Here is a 21,869-nt window from a genome sequence, read left to right on the forward strand (position 1 = left end):
TCATTCTCAAATAAGTAGCTCAATATACATGATCCATGCAAATAATTCTAATAACCTAAGATGTTACCTACTCTCATATCATAATAATCATCGAGACAAAACCATAATTAGGGGAGAAGATGATCATTGATCAAAGTGTCAAAGGGAGAAGAGGATGTCATTATCATTATGGGAAGGGTTGAAGGCAACAAACATGGGAAGGAATGAAATATTGAAATTGTTAAGAAAATTCAAGAAAATGGAGCATGAAGTTGCAGAGAACAATTAAGGAATATGTATTCATTTTTCTTATGCCTTCATAGAATTTTCACACAATAATCATTGGACGACAATCATAATTTTTTTTATATTTATAGTTTCTATGATATATTTTGGTATTGTAATTTTTTACATCGGTTTTTTCTAACACCTTGTTATCACGTTCACTTAGAATTAAAAGCATTCACATGAGTTTTGACCTCTTCAAAATTAAATGAACATTCAAACATTAGATTAAAATTAGGGATGAAAAACGGACATGCATGCCTATTATACACGCCTATTTAGGTCCGTAATGAAAAAAAAAGGGACAAGACAACCATAATTAAGGGTGCATGCGTGAAAGTTTGACCCGTTCCATAATTAAAAAAGGGTGGGACAAAGTGGTTTATCATGCACTACACTTTTAAAGTTTAAATATTATAAAATTTTATTTTAATGTTTAAGAAGATGTAAGACTAAAATTTTGATCTGTCTAAAAAAATGTAGAAGAAACAAACCCAACATTTCAAATTCATTTTACAACTCTTAGTCAAAATTACCTATTCAAAATACAAAGACAATTTCTTTATAAACCTCCCAACTTTTTTGGACATCCGCAGCGAAATTCTTAAAATGTTCTTATATTTCGGAGATGCATCTCTGAAATTATTTTTTTTCTAAAAAAAATTGATTTCGAAAGTGCATTTCTGAAAACACCTTATTTTTTAGAAAATAAAAGATATTTTCGGAGATGCATTTCCGAAATCACATTTTTTTAAGAGAGGATGTCTTTGGAGATGCATATCTGAAATATTCTAATTTTTAGTCTTGGAATGTTTCGGATATGCATATCCGAAAAAATTCAATAATTCTTAAAAAATTAAAATCAAGGTGAATCAATACGATTAATAGTATAATTAAGTGTAATAATTAAAACATATTATTAAATATATATCATTATAATCAAAATATAATAATAATATTAATAATAAATATTTAAATTAACACCTTATTTTTATATATAAAATTAATAATAATAATAATAATAATATTTAAAATCATTTCATAAACTAATTTTCAAAAACAATTTTATTGTTAAAATTTATTTTATAAACAAAATTTCCTAAACAATTTTAAAATTAAAAATTATTTTACTAACTTATATAAATGAAAAATATTCTTATTATATTTCATAAGTAAATTTTGAATTATATAAAATTAAATATATAATTTATTCACTAAATAAAATTAAGAGAAAATCTTCTTATAATTTTTTTAAACTAAATAAAAAATGATTTTTTTATCATAATTAATTATTAAAATAATTTTTATATTTGTGATTTTTATTTATTATTTTGAAATACTATGCAATTCAAAATTTATATTAAAATATAAATAAAATAGTAAATAATTTTATCCTTGATCTCTTTTATTTTAAATTTTTGTTGAATAATTATTAATAATTGTTTGTGTATTAGTTATAGTTTTAGTAATTATTAATATGAAATTTATCAAGAAATAATTAAATTTTTTATGAGTTTTATTTTTTAATTGATAACTGAAATAGAATAGAAATATCAATTGTATAATTATCATTATTATTATTTATAGTTAATAAATTATATCAATTTTATGATATTCGAATTAATTAAAATTCTAATTTTTTTGTTGTTTTCGAAGATGCATCTCCGAATTAATTGAAATTTTAATTTTTTCGGAGTCTCGGAACAGGATTTTTAATTTTCCAGCAGGAATTTTCACCTTGAGATGAGTCTATAAAAAAATTGTCAATATAAAATCTAACCGCAATAACTACTCAATAACTAAGAGGCTAAAAATAAGGTTAAACATATTATATCAATTAATTTGAGTGATATTATGAGGTCACACCTAAAAAAGGTAAAGTCTCCAAACTATTCTTGTCCCTTCTTATGCTTTCTTTCTATTTTGTTTTTAATATTGTACGATTGACCTTACGTACACTTGTTCAAAAGAAATCCACAAGCTTATAAAAATAAAGGTAAATTCTTTGGTACCCATGTATTCAAGTTGGGTACCGGTACCTTTAGTGTTAACTATTATTAAATAATTATTTATTTTAAAATAAATTAAAATAAATAAGTGACATGGCATGAAATTATAGCATTTGATTGGTTGAGGGTACCGGTACCCATCTAAACTCAAGGGTACCGGAGTGTTCACCAAAAATAAATCCACAAATTTAGGGATCAGAAAGCCAAGTGTCGATTTGTTTGAGCTTAGCCAATCAGGTTCAACATTTTTGGGATGCCAACTAAAAGGTTTAATAATGCAATGTAAATATATTCCAGATTCTAAAACAACTCATACACACATTTTTTAGTAATCGATAGTTTTTAGCTCTTGCTTTTTTTCATTACTAATATAAATTATTCAAATATTCTCTTTTAGTTTCTGGAACTCTGGAAACAATAATTAATCATGCAAATAATTTAAATTAGTATTATTATATGTTTGATTTCTGCTAAACTAAGCAGAAATTTAAGATACAAAAAAGATTTCCGTACCACCATATATATGTCATAAACTCATAATTTATACCCATATAGTATTTGCCATCATCCAATGATTAGGCCACTAGATTTTGGACTAGCCTAAAATTCCGAATTCATATACAACTGTTTAACTCATAAAATCACACGAGCACCTTTTTTCTTTTTATGATAAGTCATGTCTAGTTAAAATAAAAGAGGAAAAAACAATATATGAATGTTGGGTTTAAAATTATAGGAGACCCACATAGCAGCACTAAGCCATAGTTTAATGGTTTTGCATAAAAGCATGTGGGACGAACTTAGGGGACAAAGCTTTTTTTGTGGGATGCTAGAAATAATTTGGATCTTTTTGCTTTCTAGCCTGGTTGCTTCACTTTTGTCAACCCCTTTTCTATTGCATGTATAATGTATTGTCAGTTTTCTAAGGAGGACATCTGGAAAATATATTTTATTTTGATATCTATGAATTTAAGCTGAGTAATGTATTTTAAGTGTCAATTGTAAATCTTTACTAACTAACAATTAAAAAAAAACTCAAATAATTGTCTTTTTAAATATATTCGCAAACTAACTATTTTTTAAATAAAAAAATTAGGTTTGTAGAGGAGCACTACTAACTACTATGTATAACGCATGCACTCTAATTTTCACTGAAGTACTATAGAAGATGGTGCATGCACCTATTTATATTACTTTTCAAAATTGATACTTTGGTGACTTACATGATAGATTAGATTGATTTTATTACATATGTGTATAGTTATTTGTCTTTAGGTTTTTCTATTAGTAAGTTCTTCAATGTTGAAAATTAATTTAAAAGTAATGCAAAGAAGACTTGTAAAACGAAATGCAGACAAGAAAAGGTAACTTCGACTTATAAGAAAAGGGTAACTTCGACTGAAACTTAAATTGAAACGAATATGACTTGAATGTAAATGAATAACGTTGAAATAAAAGATGGTGTTTTCATATGTACATATTTCTCTGAAATTCTTTCTCAATAACACTTAGATACTTTGAGTGAATGAGTTACGTATTATATGAACACCCAACAAATCTAATGCTAAGACCCCTATGTATACTACTTCGATAGTAATGGTAACGAACGGTCTCTTCTCCAAAGGATGACAGGTTCTCATCTACATGCGCTTCGCCTCTTCTAGGACTCCACACGTCTTTCAAAAGAACAGACAAGGCCAAGATACGGTTATCAGCCAATTTCGAATTTATCTTTTGTCAAACTTCAAGTCCGAATCACTTAAAAAACCTTCTAAGCTTCAGTGTAGTATCATTTCTCCAGTATGGCAACCTTTTCAACAACTCTTAGTCGAACTCCTCTAATTTCCGTCGAAATCAGCTTGTTTACCTTAAATATTTCCTTAAGTTTTTACTAGGTCATCTCACACCTTCTTGAGCGTCAAAATTACATCCAACAATATGTCATGCCATTGAACATGTCACATGTACTATAGCATTACGAGCATGCACCATACATACAAGTTCCTGTGTGATTTCGTTATTTTAACAAAAAAATAAAAAAAATTAAATAGAAAATACTAAATTATAATATTATTACAAAAAAAAATTACACAGCGATTGGAAATAATTATATTAACCCCTTGGACCCAAACGCCTACCATTTCCACAGTTTGACCCCCATGTTTGCCTCCGATGCCTCATTTGATTTCTTCAGGGTGTTTGGAATCTCCTAGTATTCGCCTGAGGTAGAGGTGCTTGGTGCCAGTGTCCTGGGATATTAGTTAACAAATTGTCGAACATATCTCTCTAATAAACGGCGTTGCCGTAATCGAGTTTGATGTCCATGTTGTCGTAGTTGGGTCGTATTGGTTGGATCATGTATAGGCGGTGTAACACCCCATTTCTACCCGGCAAATATTCAAGAATCAGAGTTTCAAAATTTCTCAACAAACAAATGAGGCGTCACATATTCATTTAACAATAAATCACTTCATCGCATTTAGCGGATACATAGCACTTTCTAAAACAGAATAACTTCTTTTATTAATAAAACATCGGAGTCATGATTCTCAATTTCCGAATCAAGTAACATCTTAACCACATAAACAACATCATATTAATAAAGCAACTTCATTTAACATATCATCCTAATAAACCAGGATAGTCACAATAAACAACAACATCCTAAACATTATAAATCGTCCCCCCGAGTGCTATGTATCAGAGCGACAACCGACTCGATTAACGGCAACTAAATCTTCATACTCGAACACCTGCACGTTACCAATATAAAGGCAACGGCGAACAAAAGAAAAGGGTGAGATATCAAATCATATAAGTGAGCGCATGATAAATTGTATATTAGGATTCAGGCATATATAGTTATCACATCGCAAGTATTAATATTGCCATACTCCTCATACCTTCACTAACTCACAAATCTCACATACTTTTCATCTGACTACAAGTCACAACACGTCATATTCACATCAGTTATAAATATATCTCATTCATTTACTTTGCAAGCCAATTCACGATACATCACATGTATGAATCACAATTCTAGTCCTAAAACATCACCGCATATAGGTCATACATATAGTCACAAAACATTACATATAAGTCACGCACCTAGTCACAAAATATCACATATAAATCACTTAAGACGTGTTCAGTTAAGCGCATTCCCAAGTATTAATATCCTTATACTATTCACAAAATCATCAATTCACATTTTCACATACATCCATCATTTAACAAGTCACGAAATACAACCACGACATAGTCACGAAACGTCACAACTATAAATCACATATGACACATGGGACATGACTCATGTATATGCATGTGGTACCAATCAGAGCTTCAGCCCCCGTCACCAATTTCCATTTAGGCCGTCATGTTTGCCATAGTTTTCAGGCCGTCATGTTTGCCATAGTTTTCAGACCGTCATAGAGTATGCATATGCAATGTGACTCGACAAACAAGACAACACAGCATACTCGTCAAAATCACATATCGTCACGAGGCATAAGCCTATATCACAATCACATTACCATTTATTCGAGGTAATTCACGTCACTATAATATTTCACCTTCATTTAGTCACAAAATTATCATCACAAATATATATAACATCACGTATTACAATTTATCACAAATATCGTCATGTTTCGACACATCGGCACAATTACTCCGTTTCACGAATTAACAAAGTCATCACAACAAATCGACACATTAAGCCAATTCAAGGATAGTCTCATAATTCTCTATAAATTAATCGATTTATTAACTCACTAACCCACTATCAACTAACCAAAATCATTCACCTAATATTCTCTAATTAATCGGATACATCACGCGTCACTACCGTTTATCTAATTTCCAGTTAAATCCTTAATATTCACGACTTTATGAGTCTTCGGGTTACACTTCCAAGTCACCAAAAACACAACTCAACCGGTTAATTCGGATACAATTCTATTCTTTACCGGTTATTTGATTCGTTCGGTTAAATTCTCAAGATATCGCTATTTACCGACAAACCGAATAATTAATCTAATTTCAAGTTTATTCCAATTAAATAGACTTATTAAAAATAATTCAACTATTAATTTAATCGACCGATTAATATCACAATTCCGACAAAACAACGCCACCACGTTAATGTACCGATTAAACTTAGCTACCACGTAAATTATCATCAAATTCCGGACAACTAATTATATCGCTTAATTCAGCTATTTCGGTCAAACGGGACTGTTTAGAATTACATTTGTTCTATAATTTCTATTGTTTTACTATTTATTTTCATTCAATAATTAAGGTTCTATTATATATTATAGTTTCATTTTCATTTTCTACATGCCATTATATAATTTCTTTAAATATTATATGAAACATGATACAGAGCATATATGTCAACAGTAGAGGAACAACCTTCAGCGCACAATTATTGAATGGAAAAGAAAACAAACTCACAGTAGCATGGAAATGAAAATGAAATATGGAGCTGAATGGGGTTCCATTTCTATATATATATATATATATATATATATATATATATATATATATATATATATATATATATATATATATATATATATATATATAGACACACATTACCTATATGCAATTAATGAAAACAAATGCTAGCACACCATGAAGTAGCAGGGGACAAAAATGTATGGCCTAAGTGGTGTTGTTCATTTCCCTCTCATGTTGATACTACTAAGTATCTATATTAATTAATAGTATGAAAATAATAAACAGGGCAATATATCTATTTTAATATATAAAAATGAATTACTACCAAATTGCCTTAATTACCCTAATGACAAACAATAAAACATGGTTTTGCATACCCCTGAGCGTAATTTTACATTTAATCATCATTACATTCCAACACTTTACTTAATGCAAAAGTTAATTATTGGAATATGTAAAAACGTGCACTGCATTCTATAATTTTACTGCATGTGGAACATACATATTTATGAAAGGCTACCTTTTCATTATTTCTCCCTATGTCTATATATTTTCGTATCAAGTCTAACCACTGCATGTGCAAACTTTTCCATCTCCCTATTCCCATTTTTCAAACAGCAGTGGAGCGGTAGGGTTTCTCTTCACCTTCACCATTTCCATTATTTTTTCTCCATTCAACCTTACTGATAGAGTTCTGTTTCTTCCACTACTTTTCTCAACAGAATATGAGCAGAAAGTTTTCCCCGATTAAGGATGTCAACGATTCAAAAGAAACATGGAGATTGGCCGTTCGAGTTGTTGATTTTTGGAGTGTTATCAACAGCAAGGGTAAGGAGCATCTGGAGATGGTTATAATGGACGTATCGGTAATGCTTCGTATTCTCTCAACAAGTTTATTAGGTTATTATATTTTTCAGTTATGATATTGTTGTTGTTTGTCATCGTCAGGGTGATAGGATACAAGTTTTGATTCGTTCTGACCACACACCAAAATGGAAAGCACGAATACGCGAAAACATGTCTTGCATAATCAACAATGGAACTGTTTATGAAAACGATTTTCAGTGGAAGCTTTGTGATCACGACAAGAAATTTGTGTTTATTGGTGGTACAACTGTTAAGGAAGTTGAAATTCAGAACCTTCCTCCCAAAAGATTTTTTTTCAAAGACTTTAATGATATTCTTGGAGGAAATTGTGAGATGAACCGACTTGAAGGTAAATATATTAGGTCATTTGATTTCTTCATACTACAATGTTGTTTATTATTACAGAAGTTGATTTTAACTTTCTCTTTCACTATGTTTTGTAGATATCATTGGTGTGGTTCAAGAAATCAACAATTTTCAATACAACAATTCTGGAAAAAAATCATTTGTTTCATTGAGTCTTAAAGACTTGAAGTAAATTATCTCAATTCAAATATTACAACTGTGTTCCATCATTATTATCTTATTGATATTTTTATGTTTATTTCTGCAGAGGAGTCATTGTTAACTGCACATTATGGGAGAGTTACGGAACAAAATTTTTGGACTTCTACCACGACGAAAAAAACAGTGGTGCTATTGTAATAATACTAACTCATGCAATGATAAAGGAATCACAAGGTTTGTATCAATAATCTCCTATTTTTCAAATACTATCCGCAGAGCAATAAATTTGATACTCTAATTTTGGTCTATTTCAGTCTCAAATGGATGGAGTGGATCTAAGTTGCTTATTAACGAAGACATTCCAGAGATAACTGAGTATTTATCAAAGTATACACAAATTGTTATATTCTTAAAGTATAATAAGCTCCCTTAAAATTTATCATCATTTACATTCATTTTTGGTTCAATGTTTCAGGTTACCGTCAAATGAGCAGACTGAAAAGCCTTCGCAGTCTTCGAAGGGAATGTCTCTTTGGTCTGGTGCCTCTCAATTCACCCCAGTCGAAAGTTTCGTTCATAAGGCCAAGTGTATTTCTCTCAGTGAACTTTGCAAGGTGAAACAGGTACATGGTTATGACAAATTTCAAATAGTAAGATCAATATTATTTTATACAGATGATTTTTGTTAGAGTGTTGCATTTTTTTATATTCAACTTATTGTATCTTACGACATGTTATGCGTTACTGTTGGAACAACTCAAAGATTTTTTGTCTCAAAACACGGTTGGTTTTATTATGGGTGTACTAAATGTTCTTTAAAGGCATCTGATGTGAACAATCCATACAAATGTTCATGTGGACAGAATGTAGAACATGCCATATGTTGAAAGAGTATTGTGGTGTACTTTTCGTTTATATCGTATCCACAGGGATTATTGCGATATCACCGCCGTTCTATAGCCTATTTTGTCTTGAGTTAATGTTACTTTAGTTTTAGGTTTGCAAAAGATCATTCAATTCTTTTAGTAGCAAAGAGTAAATTAATGAAAGTTCTAAGTTAAAGAAAATGTATCAAGATTCGATTTCATCGACCTAAATTTGTATGTTTCCTTATAAATAGATGCTTATGAACTTGCTAACGATCAATATAATTACGTGTCGACACCTATATCGTCCGTGTCCGCAACGATATAGTTAGATTTACCGTATTGTTTAACCGACGATTTCTCCACCGTTTAAACAATACAAATAACGTTTTAAGAACCGATACTTAGTAAACATCAAACTCTAAATCCATGTCTGCAACTTATAGTTTGAAAGATGATTAGTTAGGTCTAGATACAAACATTGATGTCTCAAACATTTATACCAAAGGAAAAGCTTTAATAAACAAACTAAACCATCTATATTGATCATCACTTGTTCATACACATATATTCACAAGAAAAACATACAAAAAGCTAGGAAGATTACATCTTATCTTGATACAAAAGGGATTTAGCTATCCATGAGAATGGTAGCTTGCACAAGAAGGTAAGGATGAAGATCAACAAGCATCAAATGGCGATTAATCGACGATCAAGGCTTCCAATCTTCAACTCTATATTTGCTACAGTGTATATTGCTCTTGTTTCTCTCTAAAATATCTCCAACTCCTTTCAAAAGTGATCTGGCCCATAAACAAATAAACAAAGTTTCGCAGACCGCGCTTAGCGCGGTGCAGCCCGCTAAGCGCGCTATCAATAATTGCTCAAACCGCCCAACCGCGCTAAGCGGGCTCCAGACCTCGCTTAGCGCGGAACTCTCTGCCAGAACTTCCTTCTTTTCTTCAAAAGCGCGCTTAGCGGGCTCAACCTCGCTTAGCGCGCTACCTCTTTTCAGCAATCCTTGGCTTTGGTCTTGGAACATCTTCAAAGTGCTTTTTCCATGGTCCAAGCTTCCAATTATCTATAAAAACTACAAAATCCAACATAGATTGCAAAGATAAGAACTATTCAACAATAATATAAATATAAGAATAAATATATACCAAATGACAATAAAATACTACTTATTAACCACAAAAAGACTTGAGAGTTACCAAAAATTACCTAAGATATTTACACAAATTGGTAACTAACAACTCTCCCCAACTAAACCTTTGTTTGTCCTCAAACGAAAACAAACACAAAAACAATCAACAAGCAAAACCAAGAGAGCACAAGCTAAGACAAGAACAAATGGGTGGTTCAAATTCCATAAGCACACAAGCAACATCTCACCCTTGCTCAAATAATACCATGCTTGAGATACTAATACTAAATACACAATTGATGTAAACAGCTCCTAAAACAAAATAAGTTCAAAATTGAATCACAACCTACACACTTCTCTAGTAAGAGACAAAATTGAGGACCTAACACTCACACAACAATGTCGCCAACATCCAGAATTAATTATGCAATCATCTACACAACATTTATATAAAAAGCGTAAAAGCAAGAATCACAAAGACTTAAGGGTTGAAACTTGGGTTGGTTAACAAGGAAGTGTCATTTCTCAAGGCCATTGAAACAAAAGGGGTCAATTCCTAAGAGAGCATTCAAATCATGATTATATCCACACATCCTTATCAACCGATCACACAATTTTATTGCTCAAGAGTTCATCTTTTTATTTTAAAAGAACTAGCTATATACAAAGCTCTTCTCTTTTCCTTTTTCTTTTTCTTTTTTCTTTTTCTTTTCTCTTTTTCTTTTTCTCTCTTGAGCAATTATTTATTTTCTTCTACACACCAATACAACCAAGATCAAAATTTTATTCTCCCCAACTTGAATATTACCACCACATAATCACGAATGCTCCCTATTCTAAGGCGAAAAGGAATCAATCCTAACCACATTTCATGGTACTTTTCAAGGTTCAAAGAAAGTCATCAAGATTCAAATCAAAAATCGGCAATTATAAGGCATGACATGATACCGATTGAATCTTGGCAAAATGGCTCAAAGTGGTTAGCAAATACTCACACACTCACCGGGTAGGTTATATTTGGAAGAGAAGTTATACTCGTAATGCGAAACAAAATGCTTTGATCACTTTCATGCTTTACACAATTAAAATAAAAAACGCAAGATTAAACATAATAAACACGAGTTAAACGCACATTGTTGGTAACCACAAAATAATATATATATGTACAATGGAAAGGCTCCTCACACTAGTTTTAGAACTAAAATGATTCATTATTGAACTATATTTGTTAAAGAAAATATGACATCTCAATTGTACAGTTACAAGCATCTCATTCATGGTATATTTAAAGGAACGGTAGAAATGTACCTTGCACGTACTAATTTCACACTATATCATCACCGCCCCAATTGGTTGTAAAAGCTTGCTTCATCAAAGGAAGCACTTTCACAAGAACAACAACAAAAATTTAAAAACACAATTGCATATGTATATAGAAATAAAAGCAATTAAACTAAAAACTTAATAAATTAAAAACAAACACCAACAGGTGTCAAAATATCCAAAAAGGCATAGCAATGCCTAAGGTTCAAAATACCTCATCCTATAAAAGGACGGAACAAAAACTACAAAGCTTAAGTCAAAAATAAAAAAAAACTAGCACTAAACATACTAACTAAACATACTAAGTATCAACTAAAAAGAACTACTCATCCTCATCATCATCTTCCACATTCTCATTCTCGCCACCATCTCCCTCCTCCTCAGGAAATGGACTGACCTCAGGCCAATTAGCATAATCCACCAAATCTTGGCGAGAACTCCACGGATGAGCCACATGGGGCTCCATCATCTGCAACCTCAGCTGAGACATAGCGTCATGCATAAACATGAATGCTCTCTGATGTGCCATATGAAATGCCAAGTTCTCCTCTCTATCAGGATCACTACGGCGGCGAGCAGGGCGAGCAGCAGCAACAGGAACAGCAGTTAACCTGGATAAACAATAACGCTCAATAAAAGTATCATCAATAAAAGTGTCAATGGACATAAGCCCCTCAGAAGGAATCTGCACTCTAGCTTTCCTGCACAGATTCATGATCAAACCCGGGAATATCAACTTGCAGGGAGCACGATCACCATGGCGAGTTCCACTCAAAGCAACCCTCTTCAGCTCATTCGCAATAATGCGAGTAATATCAATCGGCTCATGCTCAATCATACGAGCAACCAAGGCAGCAGACTCAGCAGGTAAAGAAGAAGTGTGACTCCTAGGCCTCAAATTATGAAGGACCACAGACATGAGAATCTGAGCATTAGTAGACAACGACTTCCTAGAGAATTTCTGGGGCTGCTGTGAAGGATTAAGATCATAAGATTGCCCAACCGAACACAAGACCTCCCTCAGATGCTCCCAATCGAAATTACCCCTTGCTAATTGCACATGATACCCACACAGCTCACCATCCTCAAAGGGTAATTGAGTTCCAAGAAACTCACGGATAGCCTGACGAGAAAAATCAATTTCCTTACCACGCACCCAAGTTTTGAACTCAAAGGGAACACCTTCAACCGGAAATTCTTCATTTGGAACGGCATTAGCATAGAACTCTCTTACAATCTCCAAATGAAACTTAGGTGCAGGCTCACAAAGTCTAAGCCAACCATACTCCTCAATGGTGCGATGACACCACCCATAGGTTCCCTCAGGATTGATCCTCACAATTCGCTCTGGCCACCATGTCCTAACCTCTAACTTCTTATACCTCGCCTCCTGAACATGACTCTTAAAACGGTTTTGATTAAACGGAATAGCCCTAGGTGCTTGAGAAGAACTGCCACCTTCGGTTCCGGTCTTTCTTTTCTTAGAGCCCAGGAATTTCGGTCCCATCTGAAATAATTAGGAACACGGCACCACAAAACCAACATGTTAACACAATACATAACAAAAATTAAACAGCCACAGCAAGAATTAAAACAAAAGATCACTCCTCCTGCATCAAACAAAAACAGGGAGAAGAGGGGATTTTTCTGAAATCCCCAGACCGCGCTAAGCGCGCCTACCGCGCTAAGCGGGCTCTGCGATTTGCAGAAAAAATCCCCTGCGAACCAGGGTTTCATCCACAAATTTCCAGCACCCAAATTCAATTAAACACAATAAAATGCACAGGAAACATGTTCTATCCTATGTTTTCAATACATAAAACCCTAACCACATGGATTTATTCCTAAATTAAATTTGAAAACTATATAATAGGAAGATAAAGTAAGAATGGAGAAGATGAAGATGCTTACCTTGAACAATAGAAGGAGATAACCTTGAGTGAAACCAAAAACAATAGCAAACAACAAGCAAAGGAAAAGAGGAGAATGATTTGAGAAGAAAGTGGTCAAAATGAGGCAAAGGCACTCATAACCCTAACTAAATCTCCTCACTCTCGTTCTGGGCCGGGTCTAACACAAAAGAGGCCCACGAAAAATTATTATATTATTTTTTTTTTTTTTGAAAACTGACCCGCGCTAAGCGGGCTTAGGAGCGCGCTAAGCGGGCTCCTCTCTGGAACTAAGGGTTCAAAAATCTTCAAAGCGCGCTAAGCGGGCTAGAGCGCGCTAAGCGGGATTGACAGAACACAGAAAAAAATTTCTTCTACCAGCAAGTGTAACTTTACCGGTAGACTGATTTTGGCTCGACCAGAACGCAAAAAACAAAAACGGTAAAAAACACATAAAACAAGCTGAATATTTACAAATTGGGGTGCCTCCCAATAAGCGCTTTGTTTAACGTCGGTCAGCTCGACGGTCAAAGGCAATCAAGGATCACCAAACGATAAAACACAAGTTTCACGATTAAAATCGCATCCTCGATAAACCTTCAACCTCTGACCATTAACTACCCATTCTTGCTTTGATTTTTGGTCCTCTATCACAATAGCCCCATGGCTTCTAACCTCTTTGACCAAAAACGGTCCGGACCATTTAGACTTCAACTTTCCCGGAAAAAGTCTTAACCGGGAATTGAAAAGTAAAACTAATTGCCCTACCTTAAAGTCCTTCATTCTAACCTTACTATCATGATAGAATTTGGTCTTTTCCTTGTAAATCGAATTAGACTTATAGGCATGCAATCTCATCTCTTCCAACTCATTAAGTTGGATTTTTCTTCTCTCTCCACACAACTTGTGGTCAAAATTCAAAAGCTTCAAGGCCCAATATGCCTTATGTTCTAGTTCTACGGGAAGGTGACAGCTTTTACCATACACCATTTGGAATGGTGTAAGACCGATCGGTGCTTTGAAAGCGGTCCGATACGCCCACAAGGTTTCATCAAGCTTCATTGACCAATCCTTCCTAGAACTAGACACAGTTTTCTCAAGAATTCTCTTAATCTCTCGATTGGTCCTCTCAACTTGCCCATTAGTTTGTGGATGATATGGAGTAGCTACCTTGTGCTTTACTCCATATTGCTCCAACACTTTTTCAAGCGGAGCATTACAGAAATGAGATCCACCATCACTAATTAATACTCTTGGCGAGCCAAACCGCGAAAATATATTTTTCTTCAAAAACTTTATCACGGTCTTACCATCCGCTTTGGGTGAAGCAATCGCTTCCACCCACTTAGACACGTAATCCACAGCTACCAAGATGTATTCATTTGACATTGAGGAAGGGAATGGTCCAACAAAGTCAATACCCCAACAATCAAATACCTCAACTTCTACAATACTTTGGAGGGGCATTTCCTCTCTTTTCCCTATTCCACCAGTTCTTTGACAACTGTCGCATGAGGCAACATGGTGGTAAGCATCTTTGAACAAAGTAGGCCACCAAAATCCCGATTGAAGGACTTTTGTGGCCGTACGCAAACCATTAAAATGACCACCATAAGGCGAATTGTGGCAATGCCACAAAATGCTTTTTGTCTCCTCATCTGCGACACATCTTCTCAAAAGATTGTCACTACTCAACTTAAACAAGTGAGGATCGTCCCAAACATAAAAATTAGCATCGTTTAAAAACTTTTTTCTTTGATTCCAAGTTAGATCCTCCGGTATCCAGCCAGATGCTTTGTGATTAGCCATATCTGCGAACCAGGGTCTAACTTCTTGTACCATGTACAGTTTTTCATCGGGGAATTCTTCCCTCACCTCTTTTTCATTGTTTGTCACCTCGGTATTCACTAACCGAGACAAATGATCCGCAATCAAATTTTCTGTACCTTTCTTATCTTTCACTTCAAGATCGAATTCTTGAAGCAAAAGAATCCACCGAATAAGCCTCTGTTTTGAATCAGGCTTGGTGAGAAGATATTTGATTGCGGCATGATCAGTATAACACACAACTTTAGAACCAATGAGGTAAGGACGAAACTTTTCCAATGCAAATACAATTGCGAGCAATTCTTTTTCTGTGGTGGCATAGTTAACCTGTGCCTCATTTAAAACTTTGCTCGCATAATGTATAGCATGGAATTGTTTGTTCTTCCTTTGGCCTAAGACCGCACCAACCGCATAGTCACTCGCATCGCACATGAGTTCAAACTCAAGCGACCAATTAGGAGCGACAATTATGGGTGTGGTGGTCAAATTTGCTTTAAGTTCTAGGAAAGCTTTTAGACATGATTCATCAAAATTAAATTCCATACCTTTGTTGAGCAAATTACTCAAAGGCTTTGCGACCTTGGAGAAATCCTTGATGAATCTTCTATAGAACCCAGCATGTCCCAAGAAGCTCCTTATGCCTTTAACATTCACCGGAGGGGGAAGCTTTTCAATAACCTCGATTTTTGCCGGATCAACCTCAAGCCCCTTTGAAGAAACCTTGTGGCCAAGAACAATCCCATCCGTCACCATGAAAGTGCATTTCTCCCAGTTGAGAACCAAATTTGTTTCAATGCATCTCTCCATCACCACATCAAGGTTCTTCAAGCACAAGTCAAATGATGACCCGTACACAGAAAAATCATCCATGAACACCTCAATGCTTTTTTCGATCAAATCTGAGAAGATAGCTTGCATGCACCTTTGAAATGTTGCAGGAGCATTACATAGTCCAAATGGCATTCTTCGGTATGCAAAAACGCCAAAAGGACATGTAAAAGCAGTTTTCTCGTGGTCCTCCGGATTCACTGATATTTGATTGTATCCCGAATAACCATCCAAGAAACAATAGAAATTTCTTCCGGCTAACCTCTCTAACATTTGATCCATAAAAGGTAATGGAAAGTGATCTTTTCTAGTTGCTTGGTTCAACCTCCTATAATCAATACACATTCGCCACCCGGTCACCGCTCTCGAAGGAATCAACTCGTTTTTCTCATTTCTCACAACTGTCAATCCACCCTTCTTAAGAACCACATGCACCGGGCTCACCCATTCGCTATCGGAGATGGGATAAATCATCCCCGCCTCTAATAACTTCACAACCTCTTTTCTAACAACTTCTTTCATGGTTGGATTCAATCGCCTTTGAGGTTGTGCCACGGGCCGAAAATCATCTTCTAACATAATCTTATGCATACAATAGGCCGGACTAATACCCTTCAAGTCGGATAAAACCCATCCTATTGCTTCTTGATTCTTCGTCAACACTTCCTTCAATCGATGCTCTTCCTTGTTAGACAAACCACTATTAATGATAACCGGCTTAGTAGAATTGTCACCGAGAAACACGTATTTCAAGTGAGATGGTAACACATTCAACTCCACCTTTTGCTCTTCAACTTTAGGTTCATCCTTCAACTCTTCAATTTGAGTTTCAAATGGATTCATCTCCTCACAAGCCTCTAAATTTCTCAAGCAATCTTCAATTTCCTTCTCTTGATCTTTGGTGAGAACTTCGAGAGCTTCCATTAAAGTCTTCTCAAGAGGATTCGACAAGTGCATTTGATTCTCCACTTTCATAATAGCCCTTTCGGTAGCATCGATTCTAAAACAATCATCCTCATCATTAGGATGCTTGATGGCTTCAAAGAGATCAAGACATAATTCTTCATCTTGGTACCTTAATTTCATTAAGCCATCATCAATATCGATCATCATTCGGGCCGTCTTCATAAAAGGCCTTCCTAAGATCAATGGAATCTCAGGATCTTCTTCCATGTCTATGACAATAAAATCAACAGGATACCAAAATTTGTCAACCTTGACAAGCAAGTCTTCCGCAACTCCATGAGGATGAGCTGTGGATTTATCTGCTAATGATAACGTCATTCTTGTCGGCTTCAAATCATTGATTCCTAATCTTCTCACCATAGACAATGGGATCAAATTAATGCTAGAACCGGTATCTACCAAACCTTTGCCTATGTGAACATTTCCAATAGACACCGGTAAGGTTACCCGCCCAGGATCATTCGATTTTATCGGAGTAGTGCGTTGAATTAACGCATTACAACAAGAGCTCACCGTTACTACCTCCGGATCCAAGAATCTTCTCTTCTTAGTGATGATGTCTTTGATGAATTTTGCATACATCGGCATTTGCTCTAATGCCTCGGAGAAAGGAACATTAATTTGCAACTTGCTAAAAATATCCAAGAACCGAGCATAGTGCTTTGCATCTTCTTTCTTTGACGGACCGGGAGGGTAAGGTAATTTCTTCACTTGTATAGAATCATCCACCTTCTTCTTTCCCTTCTCACTCACACTCAATTTTTTTCTCTCTTTTTCTACAACCTTCTCAAGAGTTTCTTTTTCCACTAATTCTTTCTCTTTCTCATTTTCAACTAAATCACCCTCAACATTTTTTTCTACTTCAATCACCCTATCTTTTTCACTCTCAACAATTTCCTCCTCAACTATTTCTCCTACACCCATATCAATATTTCTACCGCTACGAGTTAGAATTGACTTACAATGCTCACGAGGATTTTCTTGTGTAGTAGCCGGAAAAGGACCTTTGTTTTGATCGGCAAGTTGCTTTGACAATTGCCCGACTTGAGTTTCAAGGTTCTTAATTGCGGCATCCGTACTCTTTTGGCTTGCAATTTGCAATTGCATGAATTGGCTAAGAGTGTCCTCGATTGAAAGCTTTGTTTGTTGAGGTTGTTGATTGTAACCGCCTTGATAAGGATTTTGACGATTCGATGGGCCCGCTTCCGGCCTCCATCCTTGTTGATAACCTTGATTACCTCTTTGTTGGTAACCTTGGTTATTGTTGTAAGGTTGTTGTTGTTGTCTTCCACCATATCCTTGATTAGGATTAGACACATAATTCACCTCTTCACCCGGTGGAGGACAAAAACCTGTTTGATGGTCACCCCTACACAATTCACAACACATCACATGTTGATTTTTAGAAGGGCTCCCATTTATCTCTTTGATTTGTTGAGGGAGTTTTGACATTTGTTGAGTGGGCAATTCTACTTGTTGTGTCAATAACTTGTTTTGAGCAAGTATTGCATCACTAGTATTCAATTCAAGAACTCCCGGTTTTCTTTGCAATGCACTACGGTTGTGTTGCCCTTGATGATCATTCAAAGCCATTCTATCAATGATAGCAATCGCTTCTGCAGCAGTTTTTGACATCAACGAACCACCCGCGGTAGCATCTAAAAGAGTTTTTGGTTGAGGTTGGAGTCCATTTCTAAAGATATGGATTTGAGACAACTCATCAAACCCATGACCTTTGCACTTTCTAACCATGGACTTGAACCTCTCCCATGCTTCATTGAGAGATTCATTCGACCCTTGAGAGAACACCGCAATAGAAGTTTTCGCTTCCATGAACCTATTGTGAGGAAAGAACCGATCCAAGAACTTCTCTTCTAACTCGTTCCAATTTGTCATGACATTATTAGGTTGATCAAGGTACCATTCCTTAGCTTTTCCAATTAAGGAATGAGGAAAAAGTCTCCTGAACACCTGTTCTTCTTGGTCTTCCGGAGCACCAATTGTTCCGGCGATCTCGTAGAACTTTGTTAGATGCGTAAATGGATCCTCGTGATCTGCCCCTGTGAAAGGATTTTGGTATAATAATTGAAGTAACCCCGTCTTCATCTCGGAGTTTCTTCCATTGGCCTGATCACGAGCAAATTGTGCATTGAGTCGAGGGCTATTAACACAAGGCCCTCGAACTGGAACATTAGGAATCTCTCCTGCCATTTCTCCCTCAACTAAGTTTTCAACCGGAGTTGAAGAAGAAGATGCCTCTTGTTGTTGTCTTCTTTCCCTAGCTAGTTGTCTCCTCCTACGAGTTTTGCTATTCTCTCTACGAGCAGTCCTCTCAATCTCAGGATCAAAAAGGAGTTGATCTGCAGGTACACGTCCTCGCATAAACTGTAATCTGAAAAACTAACCAAGCAAATTAACAAACACAAGGAAAATAAATTTAGAAACAAGATATTAATTATAAGACTCAATACAAAACAAACTATTGCAATGCTTGCAATATCTAAACAACAATCCCCGGCAACGGCGCCATTTTGTTGAAAGAGTATTGTGGTGTACTTTTCGTTTATATCGTATCCACAGGGATTATTGCGATATCACCGCCGTTCTATAGCCTATTTTGTCTTGAGTTAATGTTACTTTAGTTTTAGGTTTGCAAAAGATCATTCAATTCTTTTAGTAGCAAAGAGTAAATTAATGAAAGTTCTAAGTTAAAGAAAATGTATCAAGATTCGATTTCATCGACCTAAATTTGTATGTTTCCTTATAAATAGATGCTTATGAACTTGCTAACGATCAATATAATTACGTATCGACACCTATATCGTCCGTGTCCGCAACGATATAGTTAGATTTACCGTATTGTTTAACCGACGATTTCTCCACCGTTTAAACAATACAAATAACGTTTTAAGAACCGATACTTAGTAAACATCAAACTCTAAATCCATGTCTGCAACTTATAGTTTGAAAGATGATTAGTTAGGTCTAGATACAAACATTGATGTCTCAAACATTTATACCAAAGGAAAAGCTTTAATAAACAAACTAAACCATCTATATTGATCATCACTTGTTCATACACATATATTCACAAGAAAAACATACAAAAAGCTAGGAAGATTACATCTTATCTTGATACAAAAGGGATTTAGCTATCCATGAGAATGGTAGCTTGCACAAGAAGGTAAGGATGAAGATCAACAAGCATCAAATGGCGATTAATCGACGATCAAGGCTTCCAATCTTCAACTCTATATTTGCTACAGTGTATATTGCTCTTGTTTCTCTCTAAAATATCTCCAACTCCTTTCAAAAGTGATCTGGCCCATAAACAAATAAACAAAGTTTCGCAGACCGCGCTTAGCGCGGTGCAGCCCGCTAAGCGCGCTATCAATAATTGCTCAAACCGCCCAACCGCGCTAAGCGGGCTCCAGACCTCGCTTAGCGCGGAACTCTCTGCCAGAACTTCCTTCTTTTCTTCAAAAGCGCGCTTAGCGGGCTCAACCTCGCTTAGCGCGCTACCTCTTTTCAGCAATCCTTGGCTTTGGTCTTGGAACATCTTCAAAGTGCTTTTTCCATGGTCCAAGCTTCCAATTATCTATAAAAACTACAAAATCCAACATAGATTGCAAAGATAAGAACTATTCAACAATAATATAAATATAAGAATAAATATATACCAAATGACAATAAAATACTACTTATTAACCACAAAAAGACTTGAGAGTTACCAAAAATTACCTAAGATATTTACACAAATTGGTAACTAACACCATACCAAGGTTGTATTTTTCAATTATTAATCAGATTAATTCATTTGCCATGTTTCAATATTTGTAGTGTTCTAATTGTATTTTCCTATGCATTTATGTAAAAAGGTATCGAGTTGACATATATGTAGTTGATGGTGATTCCAAATTTCGCTTTGTGTTTTGGGACTCTGACTGTGCCGACATTATTGGAAAGTCTGCTGATAGTATTTATAAAGCAATGCTTGAGGTTCATTTTAATTCATTACCTATTTTAATGTTTATTTGTATATGAATGAAGTACTTACATTAAATTTAATGTGCAGGAAGGTGACGACGACCCAATGATATATCCAGATGATCTTGACATGCTACTTGGTAAAAAGATGGCGTTTAGGGCTAAAGTTCAGCCAACATTTGGCCAAGCATCTGTTTGGAAACTTTCCTATGATGAAGAGTTTGTAAAGGAAATTGAGAAAGATTATATTACTGATGAAGTATGGAAATTTTTCTTTGAACATCTACATATGTCTATTTATCAATATTTGTATCTTAATCTTCATCTCAATATCTGATCTGCAGGGAGATAGCAAATCTTTAAACCAAAACCCAGTTGTTGATCGTGTTGATGAATCCATTGTATGTTAATGTTGACTAAACTTTAGCCTGTTAATTACAGTATTTTCTTTATACTTACTGTTAATTTGTTTTCTTCCAGGAGTCGTTGTCAGCATATGGAGAAAATGATCCTGATAAACAAGTGACCAATACTCCATCCAAAGGAAGTCCTGTTTATCTTGATGCTGTAGATTCTGAATTACAAGCGTATGGTACTACCCAGCTCTCAGGAACCAAGCCTGCAAAGAAAGTTAAGATTGAATCTGATGCATGAAGACTCCACCAGAACCATTTTAATTTCCATCATTATTGTTATTTTGTGATATTTTCTTGACAGTTGTTTTAATGTTTTGGTACAAGATACACGAGTTACGATCCATGGATTAAATATCAATTATCATTTTGTCATATGATATCAAATATCAATTATCATGTTGGTTTTCTTATAATTTCTCTGTAGCAATGGTGTATGGTATGTTGTTTGTGTTTAATATTGCATGATATATTGCCCGATTATACAATGCTAAATATATTAACTGTTG

The 21,869-nt window shown here is 34.9% G+C and overlaps 1 long non-coding RNA gene across 1 annotated transcript; it reads left to right on the plus strand.

Moving 5' to 3' along the window:
• Positions 1–8,220: 8,220 nt before the first annotated feature.
• LOC131607817 (uncharacterized) lies at positions 8,221–8,713 on the plus strand. Its single transcript, XR_009285419.1, has 3 exons — positions 8,221–8,348; positions 8,429–8,501; positions 8,590–8,713. It is a non-coding gene; the product is annotated as an uncharacterized LOC131607817 (long non-coding RNA).
• Positions 8,714–21,869: the final 13,156 nt, after the last annotated feature.

Source organism: Vicia villosa, linkage group LG5 (genome assembly GCF_029867415.1).
Source record: "Vicia villosa cultivar HV-30 ecotype Madison, WI linkage group LG5, Vvil1.0, whole genome shotgun sequence".
In the NCBI taxonomy this organism is placed as follows: domain Eukaryota; kingdom Viridiplantae; phylum Streptophyta; class Magnoliopsida; order Fabales; family Fabaceae; genus Vicia; species Vicia villosa.